The sequence below is a fragment of the Manduca sexta genome, chromosome 3 (assembly GCF_014839805.1).
Source record: "Manduca sexta isolate Smith_Timp_Sample1 chromosome 3, JHU_Msex_v1.0, whole genome shotgun sequence".
Classification (NCBI taxonomy): Eukaryota; Metazoa; Arthropoda; class Insecta; order Lepidoptera; family Sphingidae; genus Manduca; species Manduca sexta.
The window spans coordinates 9,446,794-9,464,393 of record NC_051117.1 but is presented as its reverse complement, the minus strand read 5'-3'; positions in this window follow the sequence as shown (position 1 = coordinate 9,464,393).

Below are 17,600 nucleotides of genomic sequence, written 5' to 3'. Positions count from 1 at the left end.
TATTATACTTAGCAGCTATCAAAGGCTTTACGGTCATAGATGATTGTGCACTTATAGTTATATTGTATACTATAAAGGCTTAATATCACAATTCACCTGAGTGACTGTTCTGGCTTTTTGTTATAATTACTGCCACTAGTGGTAGGTCTCTCATATGTGAGAGTTCGCTTGGGTAGGTACCACCGCAATGTCTATTTCTGCCGCCAAGCAGTGGGTAGTCACTGTTGTATTTCAGTTTGAAGTACATTGTAGTCTAACTACTGGACATAATAAGAGTTAACATCTCATGTCTCAGGATGCCGAGTGCAGTGGAATACCAAACAATACTTTGTAAATCAAGGTGTTGGATGTATGTATGTAAGTTTACCAAAATTCAGTCAGCATTTTATATCAACATCCAAATCTCGTCACAAACCTTTATATTATCTAGATTGTAAAGTTCAAAGCCTTGGAAATTGAAAACAGATCCCCATTAGCTCAATTTGACGGTGTTTGCGTTCTCATTGTTCCCCGTTGTATCTCTATTGATCAGCATTGTTCCTCCGTAGATTACACTCATCGGGCTTTTCAACGATTCAATGGGTTAGCGAATGATATCGGGAAAAGAGGGCCTTAAATTTTCCTCTTACTTGCATATTTTTACTAGCTGTGCCTGCGGCTTTGCCCGCGAGTAAATCAGTGTATCACATTTTTTTTACCACGTGAATTCCGACCCACGAGATTTTTGACAACCACGCGACTTCTTCAACGGCAATCATAATATTTCAGTCAATTTACATAAAATCGTAATGTACTTAAATACTCAAATCTTCCTCAAGAAATGCACTATCTTTTAGTAAAACCCGTACAAAAATCCTTCAGTAGATTTTGAGAAAATCGACCACATACAGACAGCTTTTGAGGACTTTTGTTTTCATATTATGTAAAGATATCATTACTAGCGACTGCTGACTCGCCCTGGTTTTACTAATTGAATTATTTATAGCCGGGTCTTATGCTTGCTACCAAACTTCACAGGATCACCTGCTAGTCTAATTTGAGTATTACCTTATAATACATTAAAATCGCTGCAGCCCTTTTCTCTCTCTCATCGTTCCCTCAATGCTGAGGATCGTGACCCCTGTCACTTGGTCACGTCTTGGACAGCTGATCGCCTGGCATGACGGTCCTCCGCCAGATGCAGTGCCTCCGGGATAGCAGCCGTTTAAAAGTTCATAAATCCATACATTAATTTATCTTTATATATTATTTTATTAAATCATAGCAATTACATAAAACTCATGGGTTAATGTAACTGAGTTCGTATGCGCACTAAGTTCAGAACTTAAATTAGTCAAATTCTAGTTCATATACATATACTTCACAATATTTGAGCCTATATTGTCTTTATTATTCCAAAAAAAAGCCACTAATTAAAATGACCAATAAAAATGCTCCTTTCGGTACTCCATTTTAATGAGAGATCGACACTATATTTTTCAAGCATGTTACTAAAAACTCTTTAGCTAGGTTTAACAGGCCAGATAATCTTAAAAGCTATTAGAGGAAATTTTATAAAACCTTAACCTCGGATTTTAAAGCTGTCCATTGAAATATTTTTTTGGCTAAAGATAGCGAAATGGCCACGAGAATACTTGTGCCATAACTGGAACTACCGAAATATTCTTTTTATGTACACGTTGCGCTCGTTTGCTAGTGATGTGCCGTGTACAATCGAATTTATTTAGTTTCGAGTTAACATCGACTAACTATTCGTATCCGATCGAAAGTTCGATTTCTGGCCGAAGCCGATATCGATTATAAAAACTACCTTTCTCAAATATAGTAACATTTCAAAATAATGTAACATAACATTTGTTTCATTCGATTTCGCGTTCGCTTACAAACCTTCGGCCTATATTGACCGAAAACCGAATGCTTTACCCAGAATAGCCGAAGCATAAACCGAAGCTTCGGTCGGAAACTATTAATTAGTCACCATACATTCAGTGGAGAAGCCTGTGACGCGGCGTTCCTTAGTTATTAGCGTGCATTGTTACTAATGCCTCGTTAGTCTGATAGCAAATTATAAGCCTTCAACCGTGAATTTTGGATTCAGTTCTCATAGAGATTGGAATTAGTGGTTGGCACAACGCTTTATCACGCTGTTTGAGGCAAAATAGATAACTAAGAAGTTGTCAAAGACTTATTATAGTATTTCTAAGTGTTGCTCGTGGTATCGCCCGTGTGATTAGTCCTTCTCGCCACAACTCACTAAATCATTGTAGTACTTCTAATCCATAGCCGCCATCTGTACTTTAATGCTATTAATTACAAATTAAAATATTTCCTACGAAATTAAATTACCAGGATAACAAGTAGATTATACTAATACAGGAGAATAATATTAAATCATAATCTATCCGTGTACGAAACATCCAAATTCCTTTGTTGGTTCGACGATATATTTTCGCCCGGATAGCGACCACCATACACAAGGCATTAAAACTCGCCACAGTGGCCCACGTAAGTGTGTCGTGTTTCGGAATCAGTTTGGGTATATCCAGTTTCATCAGGCCGGCATAATTGTGTCGAATGCCGAGGGGTAATCATCTCAAAAATCCGTTCGTCTTCTTCTGTGTTTATTTCTCAGATCCAAATATTTGCATTTATAATATCAGTAAGAAGTAAGATGTAGTACCATTAGATGCAGTGTATAAAAAAGAAGCATTAATTTTTCGAACTCGGTAACTTAGAAGTCTTGTTATAGAAATGTCAAAGAAATAATGTGACCTATTTGTAGGTATTTTAATGAGGGTTAAGTTTAACGTAATGATGTAGCGGCACGATAATGATATTTTTTAATATTTGTATCAGAAATAATATTCGAATATACCACGAAAGCTTAGTTGGGAATGAAATGGATTGGTGAAATCAAGGTCTGCAAGTTCAAAACCCAAGTCACACCTCTTACTCTTCAAAATAATGTGTGCATAACCAATTATCGCTAGTTTTAAGAATGAACGAAAACATTGTGAGAAACCTACAGACCGAAGACTCCTTAAAGAATTTCGAAGGTTTGTGAAGCCTGCCAATTCACACAAAGCTAACTTTGTGGACTAAGGTCTAAATCCTTCGAGTAGTAGAGGATGCCCGCGTTGGGCTAATTTAGGTTTGGTAATTGGCATTATTATTATGTATTCGTTGTTGTGCGGCGGAGTAGCCAATATTAATTCATTACATTTTACTGAGACTATATAACTTTATTTAATTGAATTTGAGATCCTCAAAGCAAAATCTAATACAGGAAAGGCTTTGCAATCATTTCTCGTCTACCACCAAATTTACTTCATATTTGATTATATTCGTATTACTGAATTCAACCTCAATTCGATTCTAAAAATAAATAGTACAACACTACCTGTAGAGTTTGTTGCATACGTCATCGATGTTCTATCAGGATTAAACTCCATGCTCCGCTATATGTAGACAAGTATTTTTATATCTGAAATATTCTGTTTTATTTTAGTAACACGTGTTTTTAAATTTATAGTTCCTTTTTGTGGAGATATAGTCTAATTTTGTTAATACTTTTCTTGCTTGTCACATCATTGGATTTTCACTTAAAAGTGGGTGCGTTGGTTGTGGCCTCTATCTACCTCTCTGGAGATAAAGGCATGATCTTTAATATTTCCGGTTGACCTTTTGCAAACAACAGAATGAGGCAGTCTAAATCTTAGTAATTACATTATAGGACATTATTATTAAATTAACTGACATTGGTTCAAGGTCTTTCAACATTTAAAATGATACAGCTTACTCTTAAGTAGAGAAATACATACGCAAATATTTAACAACCAGACATACTGAAATGGATTGTGCTGGTGTTAGGATATATTTTATATCCGCCCGAATACCCACCACCGTATACAAGGTATTAAAACCCGCCATAGTGGCCCACAAGTGCGTCGCGTTCCGGGATCAGTTTGTGTCTATCTTGTACCAGGCCGGCATAATCGTGTCGACTGTCGAGGGGTAATCATTTCTCGTCAGTCGACATTCTATTGGACCCCACTCCACCTACCATCAACTTTGTCGTGCACCTTTAAAAAAAATACATTTGTATTACATTGCTAATTATAAAGAAATCTGACGTTATACAAATTAAATCTCTTTTATGGTATGTTGCTGCCTTTGTACCCTTAATCTCTACAACCTACAGATAATCAACAATTTCCTAAACCTTCGCGAAAAAAATATTTCCTACAAAGCTCCCCTACAATCGAATATCGGTACAAAGAGGGCTTAGCGAAAAAACGCTTTGAAGGGCTCCGAAGAGTCACTCCCGGCATTTAGAGGGTTTGAAACAATCCCTCCGACTTGAGAGGCTTTTGGGGGAATGTTCGCGGGTTTTGTTATATTTAAACAAGCTTGTATTGTTTGGAAAGCGGTGAATTTTAGAGGAAATTTTTGGAACAATTTTCTTATCATTTTAAATAGAGGAGTGTTTAAAATATGTTTTTTTATATTAAATGTTGAGAGCGTGCTTTGCGATGTCTGAGTAAATGATAATCGTCGAATATAATGATTGATACCTTCCTAACCGAATTTCGGTCACGGCGGCCAATCTCAACGAAGATCAGCCACGCAGGACATATTATAGTGCACAAGTGTGTGCGCAATACACAGGTGCACTCCCTGTTCCTTCACTCTAATGGTCATGACATGCAATCCGACATGACCGGAGAGGGATCAGGGGCAGGACCAACGGCTTTACGTGCTTTCCAAGGCATGGGGGTAACACACAAATAACTTCTTGACTCCTAGCTATGACTAAGTAATTTTTAAAATGGAAAAACCCAGTCACAATTATTTGGCCCGTCCCGGGATTTGAACCTAGGACCTTAGCGCGGTAGTTGTAATACCGTGCTCAATTACAACTACGCCAACGAGGTAGTCTATAGAATGCGATATGAATAAGGCCCCAGTGTACCGGAATTATAGTTTTTTTTTTCTTTTTTTTTCTTGGCACGGAAAAGTGACTCCACTGCATCTGATGGTAAGTGGAGTGGAGCTCAATAGAATGTCGACTTACGAGAGATGATTACCCCTCGACAGTCGACACAATTATGCCGGCCTGTTTGAACCGGATATACACAGGCTGGTCCCGGCACGCGACACACTTGTAAGCCACTATGGCGGGTTTAAACACCTTATGTTCGGTGGTCGCTATACGGGCGGATATAAAACATATCCTACAACCAGCAAATTCCATTAAAGCCATTTTATAAAACACTTAACGTATGAAAGAGAAAAAACTGAACCGCTGCTACAACGGGGCAACAAAACATGAACAAGTACGACAGATAACTTTAAAATCATAACTATTTTGTTTCATTTTGGCGTTCACTATGTGCCAAAAGATTTGTGGGTTGACTTCGAAGAAATTCGTTTTTTACTTAAAATTTGGCACATGTATTTCGGTTGAAAACTGCTCGTAAATGGGTGTTATTCAGAGACAGATTTTAAAAGAAATAGCAGACAGTATAGTAGTGGAGAAAGGTGAAATTTTCTGAGAGAGAATCCGACAGAACATATTGATAGTAATATGCATAAAAGCGGCGATAGCCTAGTTGGGTATGGAATGGACTGCCAAGATGAATGTCCGCAGGTTCAAATCCCAAGGGAACACACACCTCTGACTTTTCTAAAAAATCATGTGTGAATTTATCGTTCGCTTTAACGGTGAAGGAAAACATTGTAACGAAACCTGCACATCTGAGAAGTTCTCTGTAGGAATTTCGAAGGTGTGTGAAGTCTACCAATCCGCACTAGGCCAGCGTGGTGGACTAAGGCCTAATCCCTCTCAGTAGTAGAGGAAGCCCGTGCTCAGCAGTGGGCAAGTATATAATACAAGGCTGATATTATTATTATTATGCATAAATGCGGTCTACAAATCGTTCTGACGTTAGATTCTATAGAAACTCTACATAAAAGGCAGCTGGCAGGAGTCGGTTTATATGGACCCTTCGCCACTCTTAGGATGAGCGGAGAAGAGAAAGAACCAGGAAATATTCGCGAGCATTTATGGGCCTCAATGGGTAGTTACAACCATGAGTCATACACACTGGACTGTGTGCCTACTGCCTAGGGCTGCGGCAATTGTCCCACCCGTGCATGGGCGTGCATTTGGTGTGAATACCGAGCGCACTAGAATTGCCCCGGGAGGTAAGCCAAAGCTAGTTTAGAATATAGTAAACTCTTTCAAGTTTAAAAACGGCTTGAAAATTAAATTACTACAGCTCCTTTTGCGACTAACTGTACATACCTACGTCATAACTCTTGACTTATATACATAACATACAAAAAGCGAAAGGGAGAAGCAATTCCCTGTATGCGCACGAAATCTATTAGAATTGGTCGCGTCGGCACGAATTATGTATTCAATGTTTGGAGTCTGCGAGGGTAATGCGGGCCTGATATTGAGCACGCGACCTCTGACGCACGGGCTTGTGTAGGGCTGGCAGATATTATATTTTTTTTTTATTGCTTTGAATGACGCGACGTGCTTCTCGTCCGCCTGATGGTAAGCGATACGACCCGTAAACGTTAACACCATCAAACCTTGAATTCAAGGTATTGTTTAGTATTCCACTGCGCTCGCCATCCTGATACATGAGATGTTAAGTCTTATTATGACCAGTAGTTACACTGGCTACAATGTCCTTCAAACCGGAACACAAAAGTGACTATATGCTGCTGCTTGGCGGCAGAAATCGACATTGCGGTGGTATCTACCCAGGCGGACTCTCAGATATGGGGGACCTACCAGCAGTAAAATATTTTTTCGAAACTGATTAACGAGACCACCAACTTACTCATCTGTTAATGTATTCATGGACCGTAAACTGAATTATGACAATATATCTTATGTACTAACCCCCCTTATTCATAAACGTTATTTATCTAAGGACGGAGCCTTGCTGTGATAACAAGTCTGTTTCTCAGCTTTGTTTATCTGATAGCTTGTTGTTTGTTCAGCTTTGTTTATCTGACAGCCAACTAGATTGAAGTTGTATCTCAATATTAGCCAATCACAACGGCCCTATGTCCACGCACTGCGATGGCTGCCATGCCATCAGCACTAAGAAACAGACTTATTATCACAGCAATGCTCCGTCTTTAGATAAATAATGTTTATGAATAAGGGGGTTAGTAATTATTATCAAGTTACTTTAATGCACCTATCTTATTTATCTCTGTATCCTATTGACTGGGACAGAGTACCTTTCGTATTAAATCTCCGATATTCCTACATTTGTATAATATAAAGTCCAAATAAATAATAACATCTATAATGTTAAAGGTGGGATAAGTACTGCTTTGAAAGTTGTCAGAAGCAGCCAAAACGATGGCAGCTACCAAGTTATTTCTAATCAAAATAAACGTTATCGTATGTTTGTGTACATCTGATTCCAACAGGCCGGCAAAATTGTGTGAACTGTCGAAGAGTCCTTCATCAGTCGACATTCTACTGGAGCCCAATCCACTTACCATCAGGTGCAGTGGGGGAACTGCCGTGCCCAAAAAATCAAAATTTAAAACTTACCAACTTACTGTAATATTAATGTAGATAACGTGATTCGCGAGTACCTCCAACTTGTAAATATTAAGGTAAAGATTTATATTATGTTTCCCAAGAATTGCTATTTTAACACCGATAAAGTGATTTATCGGTCGACGAACTCGCTTTAAATTAATTAGTCACGCAATATATATTTAATTTCCAAGTAAAGCTGAAATCTAAAATATTTCTTTATAGATTTGAATTTTAGATAATGTTTTAAACCTTATTTTAGTAATATAAATGTTTGAATGTTTGTTACAAATAAGCGCAGAAACAACTCAACGGATTTGGACGATATTTGGGACACAGGTGACCATGTCCTGGATTAACACATAAGCTACTTTTTATCTAGGTAGTTTACTTCTATGGGGAATAATTAAATTTTAAATGTAATTTTCAAAAAGATGGCGTTATCGTCGTAGTGTTTCAAGGACTTTTGTATCTAGAAAGGCTTTTCGCACAGACGAAATAGCGAGCAACACTAGTTAGTATACTACCTACTAATATAATATATGCTTATAAGTACCATGATTGCCCACAAACATTAGCAACAAGAGCTTGGAATTTATAGAACTGTTATGACCTGAGATACAGGCTACAATAAACCCGAAAATGACAGTTGTTGCACGGTGATGCTTAGTCGAAGGAATATATCTAGACTAGCACAGACCATGCAAAAATATTGATAGTTCAAATATTCATCTATCGGTTTTTCAAAGAAACATTGAATGTTTCCAAACATAAAGACATTGTACACACACGTGTTAAACTTATAACAAGACTCTTAAAGCGTCGAATGTTAAAATAAAAACATGACAAATTGCATCAAAATCATGATGACGACAAATTTCCAAAAATACGTCCCTCAGTACAGAACAAAAGTTGATGAATACCGATACCCAATACATAATATCTATTCATCGCATGACCAGACAGTTCCTTTGTTCCCGATACTATTCCGGGATCAGCCAGTTCATCCCTGCTAATATTTGCTTGTACTGGGTTAGGCTTCTCTTATGTGACAGAATTTCATTCATACAATGTTCTTCTCGATGTTGTCGCTTGCAATATTTTCAAAGGATTTAGAGATGTTAGAGAAAAGTGTCTGTAGGCTTGAGAGACCGAATTTTGTTTGTAGTATTTTCTAATTACATTTAAAGAGCCTTCAACAGTGGTGTTGGGTTTTACTGCTCAGTATCAGCCTAGAGTCTGGAAAATGTGTCCGATATGGTGAGCCAATTGTGTGCCTTGGTTACACCTCTGCCTACCTCTTCAGGGATAAAGGTGTGATGTGTGTTTCTTTTTATTTAGATTTAAGAGCCTTTATGACGCCACGCACTCAGGTTATCTTGGAGTTTGATGTAAATTTATAGACAGAGATGATTTAATATTGGCTGACTTATTAATTTTGCGGCATATGATATAGAATGCCCAAGTAGGCACTAGAACTAGGATTATATAAGGCTGTCTTCTTATAAAGCTTATCTTGTTTTATTATAATAAATCTGGATTATCTCATAATATTTTACAAATAAATGAGCTTGAAATTGCCAAGAAGTAGAATTGTATTCCTATACACATTTCATTACGGACGGACGTCCGATTATTTGCTTGAGAATGGCTTCTCTACTACTGCCTAGATTATATTAAATTCTTACGTCACTGAGTTATTATGGTTTTATGTAAAGGAAGTCGTTAGAATAATCCGATGGAATGCGTAAATGGAATTGTAGGTTTATTTTCGCGTGGCACGGGAGCACTGTTTCTAACGTGTACTCTGAATAATATAGCGAGACTACATAAATCGATGATAGCCAGAATTACGCCTTTCTCACTAGAGGACAAGCTGGTCTTAGAATCTTTATCAGAATGAGCATTGTAGCCGGATATTACAATATGCTGAGTAATTGAGCTCGTAAAGCCCTTGATCCTGCGCCTACTATCTCTTCGGTCATGTCGGATTGCCGTCTCATCGGACTAGAAGAGTGAAGGAATGGAGAGTGCACCTGTATAATGCGCACACACATGTGCACTATAATATCTCCTGAGTACTTGGCTGATCTCCGTTAAGATTGGCCGTCGTGGCCGAAGTTCGGCTAGAAGGGATTCATCAATTTATTCATGCTGAATAGTTGCTACTGGCGCTGAATATTCGCAGGCATTAGAGAAAATTTGTGTTCGTCGCCGTTTACAATAAGGTCATGGCAAGGTGCTACTACACCTGGTAAGCAGAGGATTCAGATAGTCCAATAACGAGAAGTGATTACCTCCAGTCGACACAATTATGACGGCCTGTTAAAAAACAGAATCATAAATAAGTTTGAACAATAATTGTGCATGAGATAGTAGGAGAGATTTCGGATACGTTTAATTGCTTTTAGTTATAATGGTTAGTTGCTATGTCACTGAGCATATTGTCATGATTAAAGCCAAACTTATTCAAAACTAGCTTTTGCCTGTGATTCCGCTTTACGTTGTCTATGCTTTCTCAGGGTCTTAAACTATTTCCATACAATATTTCATCGAAATCCGTAAGTTTTAAGTTTATAATATTCAGACAGCCAGACGCAGGTTGACTTAGTTTTATAGTATGTATGGATTATGTATGAAAACATTCAGTAGTGGAGGTATAAGTCACGGGCTACTCAAATTGACCGCAATTCATAATACTTTTTCCCTGGTAATGTATTTTTATATTTAACTAGTAATACTTCAGACTGAAAAGGAAAAATTCGCGCAATAAGTGAATGCGTGAATGAATGGAATATAAAATAAATTTATGAATAAGGTGCTATTATAAGGTGCTATTTATAAAATAAAATTTTATTATATATTTTATTACTTTGGTTTTGAAAAGCAAAACTAGAGTTTCTAGTCAGTTCTCTGGCGAAAACCGCTCTTCAAGCTAGTATTCACAAAGAACCTAAATAAAATATCAGTCGGAACATTACATTATGATGAAAATAAAATTGACTGAAATATAAAATCTTTGTACACACATCACGCATTATTCCCGAAGACGTAGGCAGAGGTGCAACCAGAGCACCCACATATCGCCATGTGTATTCCGTCCCATGATGTGATAGGGGGCCTTTCGCCATAACGGGCTCAAATTCTGGACTCTAGGCTAATATTGACTAGAACAAAAAATAAGCCCAAAACCTGGGACCTCAAACGATGAAGTACCGCACGCAATAAAACAACGCCCTTGAGGCAGCAAAATCTTCTTCAAATGCCTCTTCATTGTTGAAGGTTAGCCATCAGCTTCCTGTATTTCTCCCTATTATTGGCCAGGCGGAACAGGTGTTCAACGGAGATGATACCGGTCCACTCCCGGATATTTCACAGCCACGATTTTTTCCTTCGCACGTCTTTTCTCCTCCATCTTGCAGCAAAATCTTAGTGTAGTCTTAAAATACACTTTCTCTGACTCAAAAAAGGTTGATAAGTTTCCGTTCAAACCCAAACTATTAATGAACAGAGCAAATGGACGCTATTAACTTGGTCAGCGTCTTTCGTTCCGTTCGGCTGGATGTTTCACCAGAACCAATCAAGCGAAATGACACGTTATTTCTTATTTTTAATCAATCTAAGACCGTATTAAATGATTGATGAACTCAGTTTCGTTCTAAAGTAAGGTATCAGTTGAGACGCTGTCAGATTGTTGGCTGATGATAGATACATTTAATACCATAAAATCAATATCGTAACCATTACTGCTTTTGACGGAATTGAGTTCGGAGTAAGCTTGAATCGAAAAGACGTAGGCATCTTCGGAGGAGTAATTAGTGGATTTTTATTCTTTAACAATTCTATCATGCGTGTGAATCTGCAAGCATCTACTAGTGTATAATATTTACTGCCAACCAATGTGGACATTCCCAAGTTGGGTAATCAAAAGTCGGGCTACCTTATTACGACTGTACCTAAGGGTCATCACTTCGAAATGTCCTCAGGGATAAAGGTCCAGATTCAACAAAACATGTTTCCCGACCCGCGACAGTAAATCCGCCGACATCTAATCTTTTAAGGAACAGAATCCTTCCTCTTTTTAATTAAGGAAAGAATTCAACCCAATTCTACAATAGGAATAACCTTTACAAAAAGTTTGGTACAATTAGGAAATATTGTGTTTTCATTTCCATTTTTCCTTATTTTATTTATGTTGTTAAATTCATCTTAGATTTTCTGTCTTCTATTAAGATGAAAACTAATGATCCACGTGCATTCATTTATTTTATTAGTTGACTTCTTTGTTTTGTTTATATTAAATTAAAAAAAAAACAAGGTTTTTATAAAAACACGCTACATATTGATGATTTCTCTGAATATTAGATGTTGTTTTGTCACCATTTGCCGGATAACTTGTGCACTGAAGTTTCATACCTCGATGGGTAATCATCTCTCGTCAGTCGACACTCTATCTGGAGAATACTCCGCTTTCTATCTGGTACAATGGGGTCCCTTGCCGAACTGGATAAAAATACCATATCATTGATTTCTTATGTTTACGCTAATTTTAGACATTGACATATTAGTTTTCCCTGAGACTCGCCGAGCTTCACTGCTCGGAGTCATAAAATGCGTGTCACTGCTTATCCTGGCTTACAAGAGTTGTAGTGGTGGGTGTGAGGGCGGGAAAGTCTCTGTCTAATTTTAGACATTGATTTAAAATTATTTTTTACGGATTTTATCGCGGTTTTTTATATTAAAATTTTCTCCCAACGTTTTGAAGACTGCAGCCTTCGTGGTCGCGGGGAGGACTGAGGTGTTGGTCACCCGATAAGTCAAAGCTACAATATCTACCTACATTTTACATTTTTTTTTTAGCTGCTGACGGTCCTGTCTACGCAGAATGTTCACACAATGTCATCAAGACGCTGTGAGCTCATGTGATGAATCCGCAAAAATAGTTTTATTTAAATCATATTATTCTTATTTACCTCTTATTAAAATATGCCTTATTTCATCCTGTCCAAATAACGGTACAATAGAACCCTCTAAAGGTCAGACAAACAACATACTATCAATGTTTATTTAGTACTCTTTGAAATCCTAAAAATAGGTCGCCTGTCCCCAGGCTCGGCCTGTCTAGAATGCTAATATAGAGCTCGATTCTTGCACGTTTGCACGACTCTATTTCCTAAGGGTTTAATAACAAATTGCCTGCTGAGTCAGTATCGGGAAGTTATATTGCTCTCCCTCGGGAATGCTCGGGAATATTGGAATTGTCATCGGTCAGGGTCGTCTTTTATGCTTTAAAGGAGTGTGATGCTACATTATCCCATTTGTATGATTATACGACCATACCAAGTATAGTTAGTTTTATTTATTTATTTATTGCCTTGCGTAGTTTGGGTACCCTTGGTAATTTGCGGTGTTGTTTATAAATTTTCCTGTATTTTTTTTTATTTTTGTATATTTTAAGCTCTTATGTAAGTCTGATTTGTAATAAACTATTTGAATTTGAATTTAATTGTTAGGTACAGTTACAGACTACACACTAAACAAATATAAGATCATGCCACACAAAAAAAAAAACAAACAAACTATACATATAGTATAGTTAGTTGCGCTACAGTATCAGTCATACTGGTACTGCAGCAAGAAGCTGAATAAGGGTTCCCATTGTTAGCACAATGGGTATAATTATGTTTTTTTCTTTATATGTTTTGTTTTTCTCTGCTTATATTGTACATGTTATACTGTCCCAATAATAAATCTTCCTTTCTTTCTTATAGATCGAACAGCAGGACCAAAATTGTGCTTCAAAAGTTATTAATGGGTAATAAGTCGTCTTATTTGAAATGTGACAAGATGTCATAGCGTCTTTAGATATTCACAAAATATAATTTACAGAAAAATGATGTGGAAAGAATATAATATATTTTACATTGGTGTTTGCTATTTCACTGCAGATTGAGTAACCATCGTATAAGTGCCAATATTTCGCATGACAATCTTCCCAGTGTCCGCTCTATATAATTTTAAAACTCTTTGATTAATTTATAGTTTATATACGGTCGGAAAACTGATCTCACTGCACCTGATGGTAAGCGAAGAGGGAACGAGATAGAGTATTACAAGACAAATATAATTATCCCTCACCAGTCTACAGAATTATGTATTGTATTAACATACGAGATAGTTTCATATAAGCCTACCTGTGAAAGTTTAAGAGCGAAGTGCTGTAATATTATTAATAGGTATATCTATAAGTAATTCAGTGGTTAATATAAATCTCATAATAAATTTCGATTTAATTGATTATACGTGCTGGATGCAGATCGCTTTCGACAGGTCCGTCTGGAAATCTTTAGGGGAGGTGTATGTTTAGCAGTGGACTTTATGTGGCTGATGATGAAATGAAAATTAAAATTAAACTATTTTTCGGATTTTATCGCGGTTTTAATACCTTAGTTTTCACCCGACATTTCGAAGACTTCATGGTCACGGGGGGGACTGAGGTGTTGTGCATCCGCAAAGTCAGAGTTACAATATCTACCTACATTTTACAATTATACAACTTTTTAAATTTTAGTTGTTGGTGGTCCGATCTACGCCGAATGAGCTCACAGTGTCTTGAAGTCTGGAAGCCGGTCTTTTGAAACGTCGGGAGAAAACTAAAATATTAAAACCGCGATAAAATCCGAAAATAGTTTCATTTTTATGTCTAACATTCGCGTAAACATAAGATATGATGAAATTGATATAGTCATATATTTTTCGTTCATCAGCAACCCAGAATTTGGAACTGCGTACGATAAATGACAATAGATTTATCTCCTTAAAATTAATTTCCACAGCTAGCGAAATGTAGATGACACTCTACTCTACTCTGCCTACCCCTAACATAGAGAGAAAGCGTGATTTTGCTAAAACACTTAAAATAACACGTATTGCCCAGAAGTCTGGTAGTAAGTACTGTAATGGGCCGAGCCCACAATATTAGCCGAAATGGGCCTATTCGAGGCGATTCGACACGACTCTACCAATACCCCTCTGGTCACGAACGGGACGGACTCGACAACAAATTTCAGGGCCAATATGGCCACATTTTTTCTGCCAACATGCATTAAGCCGGCGTGGTAAGTGCTAAATTTAGTTGTTGAGAAGAACTTTGCCTATCGTTGGTTCAATACATAATGTGACGCTGGTAATATTACTAATTATACGGCTTTTGGCATAATTCGATGTGATGTATAGCAGTGGATGTGACCAATGGCAATAGTTTCGATGTAAGAAATCGCTAAAGAGTAACTTGTGGTTATTTGTATGATATATAAAAAAGCATTTTTTCTATTTAACTTCGAGGCAAGGAATATACTTAGGCTTCAGTGGCGAAGGGTGAAATTCCCCAAAAGATCACCTGTGGCAAAAAAAATGCCTTAGTTAACATATCGCGGCCAATTTTACAGAAAAGACAAATGTAAGGGAATTAAAATGAAGAATGAAGAAGAAGAATGTAGAATTAAAAAGGAAACCGGTAGGAATCGGGTTGTTTGGACGCTTCACCACCATTAAGGCTTACCTGATATAAGCGTCGCAAAGGCCCTTAAATATTAACAATACCACCCATTCTTTTTTTTAAAATCCTTATTGAATTAGCTTTGTCGTAGGTTACGATTATGTCACTCCATAGTCCACTCCGATCGGCACCTACTTACCTCACATCATACACCAAAATACTTTAAACTAAATAAACCACCCAAAACTTAGAATTGTGAAGAACTTCATAACATAACTATAACCTGTATAAAAGCGAAATTAAATGTGAAAACACATAATGTCAAACAATTACGCTGGGTACAACGAATTCGATAGAAGCTAAACAATTATATCACTCCTACATTGTGGTAGAAATTGACAATGCAGTTATAGTTTTACACATGGACTCTCATACGAGAACCCTACCGCGTAATATAAAAAATAAAATATCTTACTCCACTCGCTACTTCTTCAAATATATATTCAAGCAAAACAACACATTTCCTCACAAAATATTTCTAAAAGCGTACATCATTTGCATCGCAGACCCCCGACATAACACCTAAATACATGTCTGTAATCAGGTTGCTAGAGATTTCAAATATACAGGGTAAAGCACTCCAGCCTTTGTCGCGTTATATTAGGAAGGGCATTGCAAACGTTTCAGGTGGGGGAGAGTGAGGACGGGTCGAGGGGGGGGGGGACGGGGCGGGTTGTTGTTGGCCTTTATTGATTCTTTTCATTGTAAAAAAGGAGACTGGTCCGATTTGAATGCTTTAATGTGGTATTTTGGGAAAGTAAATTATATTTGGGTTGGTTTTTGGATTAACGTTATATGGACATACAAATTATAATGTTTAGAAGTGTCTGGGAAAGCTATAAGATTGTTACACATTAGAACACACACAAAGTTGTGTATAATTTCAATTCTACTTTAACTTTACTTAATAATAATAGAAGGGCTGTATTACATACTGTACCACTTCTGGGCATGGGCCTTGTCTACTAATAAGGGGTTAGGACAGTCCACCACGCTGGCCTAGTTCAGGCTGAATTCGCCACTTAGTTTTGCAAATATGTGTTTAATTTGAAGAAATTTTACCTAATTAAAGTTAAAAAGCATTCAATAATGTACCTTATTTTACTAATACAATAATATTTTAAATATAGAACTTCATTTTATTAATATTTTGACTGCTGTGTAATGTCCTTGAAACTATAATTTAAAAATGTATTTGGTTCGTCCTCTCACGCGGCATCTGAAAACTGATTAAATTTATAATATATTTCAGTATACGCTTAATTTATGGGCCTAAAAGGCCGCCTTTATTCTCTAAATAGCTTAGAATTTATTTATCTAAAAATAAATTTTGTTCCGCTGAAGTCGCAAGCAAACAGAAGTACTACATGATATTTTTAATATGCAACGTTCAGAGAAGCAATGCAAGAAACTCCATTTAAAGGTACGATTGCGAACGTCTTTTCTGTCAGCCTGAAGAGGCCTCATTAGACGATATTTCAAGGAAACTCTTTCATTCCTTACTTAAAAAGTACATGGACAGAATATACATAATAACTTTGCTTGCGGCTTCATCCGTGTACAATTTTTTTTCTCAGAACCAAAGACCCATTACAATTAATATTAAACATTTTTTTCGGATTTTATCGAGGTTTTAATGTTTAAATTTTCGCCCAACGTTTCAAAGACTTTGCAGCCCTCGTTGTCATGGAGAGGATTAGCATACCACAAAGGCTAGTTTAAGGCCGAAAAATATTTTGATTTTAATGTCTACCATTCACGTTAACATAAGAAATGATGACCCATTATAATGTTTTCCAGATAAAATGTACGACTCGTACCGACATTTAATACTCCCAAACATCTTTATGATTTTCTATTTATAACATTAGTAAGACCTAAGTGACTACCTCAGTGGCGTAGTTATGTTATGTGCGCAATACACCGGTTTGAAGGCGCTGGCTCTAATCACGGGTTGGACAAAGTGATATTAGGTTTAACAATTCAGTATCGGCTCGAAGTCTGGTGTTTGTTCCCGTTATGGGGGCACAAATAGTAAAATCTAGATGACGGGGCGAAATACACAGAGCAAAAAGTGTGTACTTTGCACCTCTACTCTGCCTACCCCTTTCTTTGGAGATAGGCGTGGTGTAATTAATGTAATGAAATGTTTTGAAATGATGAAATGAAATGATTTATTTATTTGAATCTGTAAAATGTTATACATTATTTAGATTCCGTCAATATTAACTCTACCACCAGTTCGGAAAGCAGTTCTCACCAGAGAAAAACGGGCAAGAAACTCTGGTGTTGCTCTTTTCAATCAGTGTAGGGTAAAGACTACTACAAAGTACAGTACATGATAAAGTGAGAAGGGAAAAAAAAAGAAAAAAGTTTAGATATAAGTTTCGTTAGTTTTCCCCCCTCTAGTTCTACCTTCTAAGTCGTTTTGTACGTGTAAAATGAAATAACCTAACTCGGTAGGTC